The sequence below is a fragment of the Delphinus delphis genome, chromosome 3 (assembly GCF_949987515.2).
Source record: "Delphinus delphis chromosome 3, mDelDel1.2, whole genome shotgun sequence".
In the NCBI taxonomy this organism is placed as follows: Eukaryota; Metazoa; Chordata; class Mammalia; order Artiodactyla; family Delphinidae; genus Delphinus; species Delphinus delphis.
In genome coordinates this window covers 96,540,240-96,550,385 of record NC_082685.1, presented here as the reverse complement: position 1 = coordinate 96,550,385, position 10,146 = coordinate 96,540,240, and the positions used below count along the sequence as shown (strand labels likewise).

The window sequence follows — 10,146 nt, the reverse complement described above, 5'->3', positions numbered from 1 at the left end:
CAGAACAGATGAATCCATGGTTTGACATTACATGAGGCATGGGATCTTCTAAATATTTATAGAGGCAATTATTTTGGAATAGCAATTGTAAAAATCATGAATGCTTATTTTTTTTTAAGAATCAGTACTGACCAGGATAAAGAACAGTGTTTTAAAAGCCACTTGAATCCCACTATATAAATTACCCATAATTACGAGCAGGTAAACATCATTTCAAACACTTTTCTATACATACAAACAAGTATAAATATAGCTGGTTTAAATACTGAATAGCTAGATAGAAAAATAGAGAGAGATATCAAATTCTTTCTTTTAAAAGCAAGAATAAAATCTAACGCATCAAATACCTCCAAGCTTCTTTCTAAGCACGAAGTACTTTAGCCTCCATTTTTTTTATTGGTGGAAATGTCAGGGCTCTGATTTGTCTTTAAGGAGAAAAAACAAGCAGTAATCTCCTTCAGAGAGTGCAGGGGAGAAGTCAGATGAGAAATCCAAGGTGGATTTCTGAAATTTCCAGAAGAGCCCTGGCAGATCCTGGAGCAGACAGCGACCAGGAGAGGCTGAGAGCCGAGAGTGTTTGGAAACTAGGGGAAGTTTGCTGGTTTGTTAGTTTGAACATGGAGAAAGTACAAAGAGATTTGATCTTTCACACTCCGTTTGCCTACTTTTGAGTTATGGTCTTGTTTTATTGATCATTTTACTCATATTAAACATAAAATTTTGCCTGTGAATATTCACGGCCCTATTTTCAACAGAAAACATTTGTCCAATGCTCTACTAGGTTCTGGAGATAGAGATGAATCCAAGACCAGCTGTGTACTCAAGATACTTCCAGTTCCATGGAAGAAGCAGCACATCATTGAACAATGACAGTAAGATGTGACAAGTTCCATGGTCAAGTCACTCACAGAGGGCTAGTAGGACAACAACAACAGCAAACAAGTAGCTTAGTCTGAGGCACTATAGGTAGATGGGGTGGTGTGTGTGCAAAAGATATGGGAAGTGACAATACATGATTTATTCCTGCAATGGGAACTAGTTCCACAGGCAGAGGAGGCTGCCTCATCAGCGTCCTTGCCTGAGTTTGCCGACTCTGATGTTCACGCCCATAGATGCTATTGATTCTGTAAGTTGAGTAACAAGACAGGGGAAATGTCTATGAGGGCTTATCCAGGTACCAATCAAGTAACTGTGACATCCTGAGCCCATCTTGGTATTTAGGTTAAACATGCTCCACAGAGAAAACCGTCTCACTTTCTTGTTGAATTCATCAAAGAAACTGTGTGCCTTCTAGGTGCAGGAGACTCTAGTCAACCTAACAACACACTCTCTTCCTCAGACCACCCTCAGACCCAAGCCTCTCATTAATCTCTTCATTTGCTCCTACTTAGAGCATCCAGAGGAATAATGTTTTCATTGTTTTTATAGGAAGTTTTAAAATAAAATTGTCTTGAAGATATCCTTGCATAATCTTCAGAGCACTTCTCTAAGAATTTTGGAAAGGGGAAAAAACAGAAATCCAAGATACTTACAGACATGAGAAATGCCTTCCCCCAACCACGTTATTTTCTTCAGGCGGGTTCTTCCAGGTCACCAGCATCACCTGGAACTTGTTCCAAACGTTAATTTCTCCAGCCCCACCCTGACCCGCTGAATGAGGAATCCTGGGCTGGGGCCCAGCTGTCTCTATTCTAACACCGTTCCAGGTGATTCTGATGCCGGCTCAAGTTTAAGAACCATTGTCCTAGAGACAAAAGTAAGGCCTGGAAAAGCCCACAAACCCACAAATATTCTCATACAGGACTGCCAGTTATGTCACAAAAAATGTGTATCATTTAAATGTACTTTTTGGGATGGATGCTCAAGCCCCTTAAAGTGACCATACCTTACTTGGGGGAGTCAGAGCCACAGACTCAACAGAGAAGTGCCTCAAGGGTCATCTGTCTCATCCAAACCTCTTCTCTTTTCTTTTTAAATAAAGAGCAATCTCCAGGTGTTTTTTATTGTTTGACTAACAACAAAACCAGGCGGAGAAGTCCCCAAGGAAATGATGGTTGTGCTTCATTGCCGTTTGGCATTTGGTCCTTCATCTTCTAAGGACTTACTGTATTTCCTTTTAAAGATTTTAGACATCTATTTGGATCACAAATGCAAGCCAAGTATGAATAAATAAATGTATTATCTTTTAAGAACCCCCCTCCCACCATCTTCCTTTAAATAGAAAAAGGAGCCAAATGTCTCTTCATAGCCTATTTGGCCATAGTTGTCCCACCTATGGCTTTAAAAACAGACTGTAACTTGATTTTCTGAAATCCTTCCTTGAACTACAGCTCACTCCATTAAAGAAATCCTGGGAAAGAAGTCCTATTGGTTTCGTCCATAGTCTCTGAAAGGTGAGTATGGTAAACTGGGTTGAAGGCAACTGGGAGAAGTCTTCAGCAAACGGAGGACTGTTGGGGAATTGTGCGAAGGCAAGTCCTGCCAACAAGATACCAGCTCCTTCAATTAGAGCTCGGAAAACGCCAGCCATCACGGCTGACCCAACCATAACCACTGGTCCGTTTCTTGATGCCAGAATGGCTCCTCTGCAGGCACCACTTGTGATGGAATTCCAGGGATCTTCTTGCCCTCTGACTTGAACCACACTGCGGTCAGTCATGGAAAACTGAACTCCCCAGACTGCAAAGCTACCTCCCAACTGCGGAGCCCTGGTTTTAAGATCTGTCAAACTCCCTCCTAGTTTGTGGTTTCCTCCCACCCGAGAACTGCGAAAACCTCTGAGGGTTTGAAAGATACCACCACCTACGGTGCGCATGGTAAAGGCGCCACCACAGTCATCCGCGAGGCGCCAGGGGCGGGGCTCGCACGCCTACTCCTCCCTCTGGACTCCGCCCTCTGGACTCCGTCTCGCCGCGATGCCGGGACCGAGCCTCTTCTTCTTCTTTTTTTTTTTTTTTTTGCGGTACGCGGGCCTCTCACTGTTGTGGTCTCTCCCGTTGCGGAGCACAGGCTCCGGACGCACAGGCTCAGCGGCCATGGCTCACGGGCCCAGCCGCTCCGCGGCATGTGGGATCTTCCCAGACCGGGGCACGAACCCGTGTCCCCTGCATCGGCAGGCAGACTCTCGACCACTGCACCACCAGAGAAGCCCGAGCCTCTTCTTTATTGATGAGAAGACTGAGGCCCAGAGAGGCCAGAGGATGGTCACAGAGCCGATCAGCAGAGGACAAGTCTAGTCTCCAGACCGCTTGACACAAAATTCAAGGTCTGTGCCACATATATTAACATAATTGCACGAATAAGTCCAGTTCCTGTAGCAAAAACCAGGGATTCAAAGACTGGAATGGATCATAGTGAAAATAGTTCTATTATTTCTAAACAATTTTTTTTCTTAATGGAAAAGTAATACACAACTATTGTGAGGAATTTGGAATGAATAAAATGGGTAAAGAAGACAAAACTCAACTGTAATTGTATCATAAGTGCTATTAACATTTTAGTGCTGCATGTATGTGTAAATATGTGTGTATAGAGAGTACTTACATAGAATATGTATACATACATGTATAGAGAAAGAATGCATATATAGAATTTATATATATGGATTATATAATACATAGAATTTATATCGGTTTTTTTTCACTTAACATTTCTCTGGTGAACAAAATCATCATTTTAGTGATTGATTTGTGTTTCATCAGAATCCATTTCTTAAATTTTTTTACTGTTTCACATATAAGTTGTTTCCAGTGTTTTGCTCTTGTAAATAGGAAGGAGGAAAAGATTTGAAGTTTCAATAAGATGCAGGAAAGATGCATTGCGTAAGCGGGCCAGCGTGGAGTACCAGAGAAGGGACTCTTGGCAGCTGGAGACCTGAAACATTGGGTGCTTATGGAGATACTGAGATGGGGAGGAGGAATGTTCTTGGGCATGTGGAAATCCCCAAGGAAAACTGCTCACGAATCTTCCTGGGCATGGTCCTGTGTATGGATGTGACAACTCCAGAAAGAGTACACAGCTTCATCCAAGGCCAAGACATCTACTCACCTCCCTGTGTCACATACTCATAGAGAGAAACTACTTTTCTAGAAGACTTCAGTCAAGTGATAACAAAGCTCTTTAGTGCTTCATTTATTTTGGAAAGGACAATTCAATCGAGACAAATCTTCAGAGACTTCTTGAAAGATAATACACCCTTTTTCTTTTTTTTTTTTTTTGCGGTACGCGGGCCTCTCACTGCTGTGGCCTCTCCCGCTGCAGAGCACAGGCTCCGGACGCGCAGGCTCAGCGGCCATGGCTCACGGGCCCAGTCGCTCCGCGGCACGTGGCATCCTCCCGGACCGGGGCACGAACCCACGTCCCCCGCACCGGCAGGCGGACTCTCAACCACTGCGCCACCAGGGAAGCCCCCTTTTTCTTTTTTTTAAACTGAAGTATAGTTGATTTACAATATTGTTTTAGTTTCAGGTATACAGCAAAGTGATTCAGTTATATTTTTTTCAGATTATTTTCCATTACAGGTTATTACAAGATACTGAATATAGTTCCCTGTGCTCCACAGAAAATCCTTGTTGCTTATCTATTTTATATATAATCGTGTGTATCTGTTAATTCCATACTCCTAATTTATCCCTCCCCCCACACGCTTTTTCTAAATATTCTTAATGAATGCCTGTTGTTTCCTCACATCTGAATAAAGCCTCCCTTTTTTTTGACTCAGTGCAAAATAGTGTTCTCCGGTAAAGATGGATGACCTATTTATATCATATTAAAATGAAAGTGTATTGCTTCTAGCCTAAAAGCCTATGTTTAGGCTGCTCAGCTAAAATGTCCTCTAGTTATAAAATATTTATAATTTTCCTATGTTTTGCACTTTCAACAGGTTTGCAATTAAAAGGGTAGTGTTTGGGTAGGAACTATGTTTGTATTTTTTCTAGTTCAGCCGTTTTCTCAAGTAAACAGCAATCTTTTCCCAATGGGCCCTTACTCATTAATTTTTACGTTTAATTCCATCCAAATTTTAGCAAGAATTTCAACACCTGTTTTGAATGATTTTAATTGAAATATCATTCTGATCTTCAAATGGCCACCTTAATTTTCATATTTGCCTTTTTAACTCTTTTCTTGTTTACAGCATTTCCAAAAGACTGGTCTCTTTTTACATTTTGGATCTTAGATGTCGTTTCAAAGAGAAGATTCACAAAGATACAATCATGCAGCGCTCCAGTTAATTAAGACAATGCTTCTTTTCGGAAAGGCCACATATTCCAACTGAAGATGCCATTGACCTTGAAAAGAATGTCACTGGGAGTATTCTCAGGAACAAACTCTCTGAAGCAGTTTTTCTGAAGTATGTTCTGTGGTTCACTATTTCCCTAGGATGATAATAATTGTTTCTCAATTGAAAATAAGATAAGATTACTTGGTTCTATAACTGTGGGAAATACTATACCTAAACAAAGTTAAGCAGTTCGACCTGCTAAAGTACCTGCTGAAGAGGGAGCAAAGGGAAACAGTTTCCCAAACTTACTTGACCATGAACTCTCCTTTCAAGGAAAAATGATGAAATGTCTCAGTGAAGAATTTGAAGCCACTGAGGTAGCTTCAAACGTAAATCATCTCTTTCTCTATGTCCTGCCCCACTGTTACCTGCACAGCTACTTTTATTATTATTATTAATTTTTATTGGAGTATAGTTGCTTTACAATGTTATGTTAGTTTCTGCTCTACAGCAAAGTGAATCAGCTATACGTATACATAGATCCCCTCTTTTTTGGATTTCCTTCCCATTTAGGTCACCACGGACCTGCACAGCTTCTTACTGACAACCCTCCGGATTCTTTTACGTCTTCCGCTCTGTGTCCTTCATGGATTAACATCAACAGGTACTCAGCCCACGTGTTGGAAAGCCTTTTCAATAGAACGTAATATAATTGCTTTATTTTCTAATTCCTGCAAAAGGACAGGTAGCTAACACGTTCCATGGCACTATTTTAACCTCCTTATACATTTCCTCCAGGGGTTTTTGCTATGTGTACACATATTTTGAATTGAAATCAGTGGAATTTTTTTTCTATGTAATTTAGTTGCCTCTCCCATGCTTATTTTCATATAGTGAGGGCTTCTTCCAATAGGAACTATGGTAAAGTTAAATGAACAGCCAGCTTCTTGCCATGGTAGAGGTGGAAGGTAAAAGAAACGTACTCCATAGCCAGGCCTCTACTGTCAGCCCCTGTACCTCATATTTCTAATCTCTTTATTTCTGTCCCCTGAACCAGGTTTGTTGGCCTCCTGATACCTGAGCGTTATCTAGAACCTCAGTAGTAACAGTTTTGTGCTTCTTTCTCTGAATCAAGGGATCCTAGAACCCAAATTAAAATGACAGAAAAGTAAATTTCCTATGTGAACCATGCTTTTCAGATTTGCTTCCATTGCTCCTCCTTTGATCTGCCCTGGATAGTAATACTGTGTCCAAGAGAGCACCACTGCCTGCAAGGTCCTACCCACCAGCCTGCATCGAATTTCCCAGCACCCCAGGGCGACCAACCAGTGCAGGACATTCAGTGAAAAAAGGCAGGAAAGTTCTGGGCAGACTGACATTGGTCACTCCGTTCTCAAAGAAACCACCTGGACAGCAGTCTTTCCTAGTAGGAGCACGGGGTCAGGGTTGCAGAACCGCCTTTCATGAGATTCTCACTTGAACGTCCTCGCCTTTGGGGAGCTAGCAACCAGCTGCAGCCAGGCCAAGATAATGACCCAGTGTGGATGCTTGCTCCTGTCTCCCTCTCTCCTCCCCTTCATCACCTCCAACTCCCCCCGAAACCTCCTCTTTCTATCCCTGTGTCCTTCAAGTCTTGGGCACAGAATGCCCCACTTTAGTTTATCATTGCCTTTATCATGCCTTATTGGCAGCTCATTCTAGTTAGGAGAGTCACCTAGATACTTTATCTCCCTTGAGTCTGAACAGAACCGGCAGAGTCAGATGCCCCGTGAGGACGGCTGGCACATCTATCTCCCGGCAGGAACGCCAGTGCTTTTTCTATCTGGTTGTTAGTTGTGACCAGTTGGGTTAATAAACCTTCCTGGTCTGATACAGTCCTTCCAGAATTGTCTGGCTGACTCACAGCTTGCTGAATCCACCCTTCCCCATTTACACAGAGAAATACATATCCATGTTCTTTCAAAGAGTGCATACGGAATAGAGAAAACTGAATGCGCATATATGTCAACTTCTCCCTCTCCATTTCTTTGTCCCTTACAGCAAGCCTCCCAGACTAGGAACAGTAACAGAGACGTGCTGCAAGAGCACGATTCCAATAGGACAAGTCACGGTTCTTCAGTCAATGAAGAAAAAGAGTCTTCAAGGTTAAAGAAAGTTGCTGCAGGGAAAATGGATCTGGGTTCATGTTCCTAGGACTGCTCCTCCTGTTTGGAGGTGAAAATATCGAAGGGACAAGAAAGATGGGTTTACATGAAAAGAAGTGATATTCTGAAACTTTTTCATAAGGACTGGAATCTGTACCTTCAGCCATCTATATTAATATTTCAAGCTTTGTTCAAATGGTCTATAATTAAATTGCTCTACTTGACGTGATAAGATTTGATCTATGTTCTCACCTTAAGAACTCTTTTGTTACTTGGAACATTTTCATTTCTGAAGCTTTAAAAACCTGAATTATTACAAAGGGTACAGGAAAAAAATGATTAAGTTCACACTTTGGGGAAATTGTTCCACATCTCTTCAACACCACAGGTCTGTGAGCAACTATGAATAATATGAAATAAATTTGCTTTTGTAGGGCTCCCCTGGTGGCGCAGTGGTTGAGAGTCCGCCTGCCGATGCAGGGGACGCGGGTTCGTGCCCCGGTCTGAGAAGCTCCTACATGCCACGGAGCGGCTGGGCCCGTGAGCCATGGCCGCTGAGCCTGCGCGTCCGGAGCCTGTGCTCCGCAACAGGAGAGGCCACAACAGTGAGAGGCCCGTGTACCACACACACACAAAAAAATTTGCTTTTGTAGAGAGAGAGAGTTAATTTAAGTTTATCCCAGACTAGATTTATCATCCTTTATCTGTATATAAAAAAACTATGAAAATATAAACATAAACTTGGAGTTGAGACCTAAACACGTTGCCAAGATGTTGTACATTTTTTATGCTTTTTAGTGTTCAACTAACCTTCCATAAAAGATATTTAAAACATTAAAAACTATTCCACATCAAGTGATTTAATATCCATTTCACATACTGCTAAGTCAGTGGCCTGTTTTACATCTTTGATTTGCTTGTTCAAAGCTTTTTAAAATTAAAATATCATTTACTTATTTGTATATCTAAACTCTAAAGAGTATGATTTACATATATGGTAATAATACTCTTATATTACTTATATCAATTAGGTTGTTTCTATTGCAAGTAATATACAATCCTCTTCCAACTGATTTATTCAAAAAGGAATTGTATTATTTCATAAAACTTGAAAGTCTAATAGGGACATTTGCAAAAGATGTTTGACTTAGTGTTCAAGGAAGTCACCCAGGATCTTATATTGTTTTCATCGTCTGCTCTGCCTTTCATGGTTTTGCTTCATCCTAAGACTGGAACCATTACCCCCGACAGGGGTTTGGTTTTTGTCTCAAACTGGGTTGTGTGAAATCCTCAGGGCTTACTTCCTGATACTCCCTTGTGTCCAGCTCCTACATCTGTGCTCAGATCTCTGTTCCACAAGTGTAAACCAGTCACAAAACTCTGCCTGGTCACTGGTTTCTAAAAACAAACAAACACAAATACTATTCTTATTCCAATAAAGACGTTAAAAAAATAATAAAAAGAAAAAATATATACTATTCTTCCTAAGCATTAAATGCTTCTAGAAACAGCTGAAGATTTGCAGTCCAAGGAGGGGTCGCCTCAAGCCCCAAATGGTCCACACTCTTTAAGTGAAGCTGTATCCTCACTCTTGCACACACATCCCAGCAATTCTCTTCCCTCCAGGAGCAAATGTCCTCACTGGCTTCCTGCAGAGCAGCTCTTCCCCTCCTCCCTGAAGCCAGGGCACTAGTGGACACGCTCCCCAGTGGATAATGGAGGCATTTTCCTTTAATAAGTGGTTGGCTCCTTCTTGAGATATACTCACCACACCCAGTCTGGCAGGGGAAGGACCCCTGCAGGAACTGAGGCCTAGAGAGAGGCAACGCCATCCCCACCCCTTCCACCAGGTGTGGCAGCATGCCCGGCCCATCCACTGAGACATACTGCCTGGGGAGATGGTAAAAAGTAAACTCCAAATGGATGTTTGGATGACTTTCTACAGTCTTCACCGCTTGGTCAGTGACATGATCATACATTTTCAGTGTTATCAGGTAAATAGCTTGTTCTCTCTCAATTTGGATAAATTGAAAAATTGTATTATTGGATAGTTTTATTACTTAAACATAGAGTTTATTTATTACTAAAACATACTAGCAAACAAAGAATTATCCAGTGAAATTCCCAAAGATTTTGTTGAAGAAAATTTAAAATAAATAATACATACTAGACCTGCACAGATAAATCCATTCCTCTGACTTTCTTCAAAGTAGTTGAAGTCTTTACTCATAAGTATCTTCAATATCCTTCTTCAATTTTATTTATAGCATTAACATTATTATTGAGACTTGAGCTTTTTAAAAAGCGTTTACAAAAGAAGGCCAAATGTTGGGGAATAAGGAAAGGAAATTATCTACGTTGGCCATTTCATAGTCTAAATTTCACTGTTTCTAACCAAGAGCAATTTAGAGTTAGATGCATTATGAAGCTGTTTCTTTAAAAAATAATTTAGTCACCACCATAATTAAACAGTAGAATTAAGCCACAATAAAGTTTAGCCCCAAATTGCCTTTAGAGAGACTATAACAAGCAGTTGGAGAGTTGCCTGGTTCAGAAATAATGATGTTTGTTTTATTAACTGGTACCTATCATTCTGACTGACCTCTGATACAGTAATGAGAAAGGGAGCAGAGAGAGATAAATATGCACAGAGAACTGGACTCTGTCTCCATGACATCAAGTCAAGATGCCTCCTTCTACATCTTTCACCACCACCTGGGAGATGCTCATGAAAGAACTAAGCCTATCTCAGCTTCTGCAGACAGCTCTGGTGACATTTCC

At 41.3% G+C, this 10,146-nt stretch overlaps 1 pseudogene; it reads right to left on the bottom strand.

Annotated features, from left to right (window-relative positions):
- Positions 1–2,364: 2,364 nt before the first annotated feature.
- LOC132422438 (mitochondrial import inner membrane translocase subunit Tim17-A pseudogene) lies at positions 2,365–9,344 on the bottom strand (annotated as a pseudogene).
- Between the last annotated feature and the right edge of the window lie 802 nt (positions 9,345–10,146).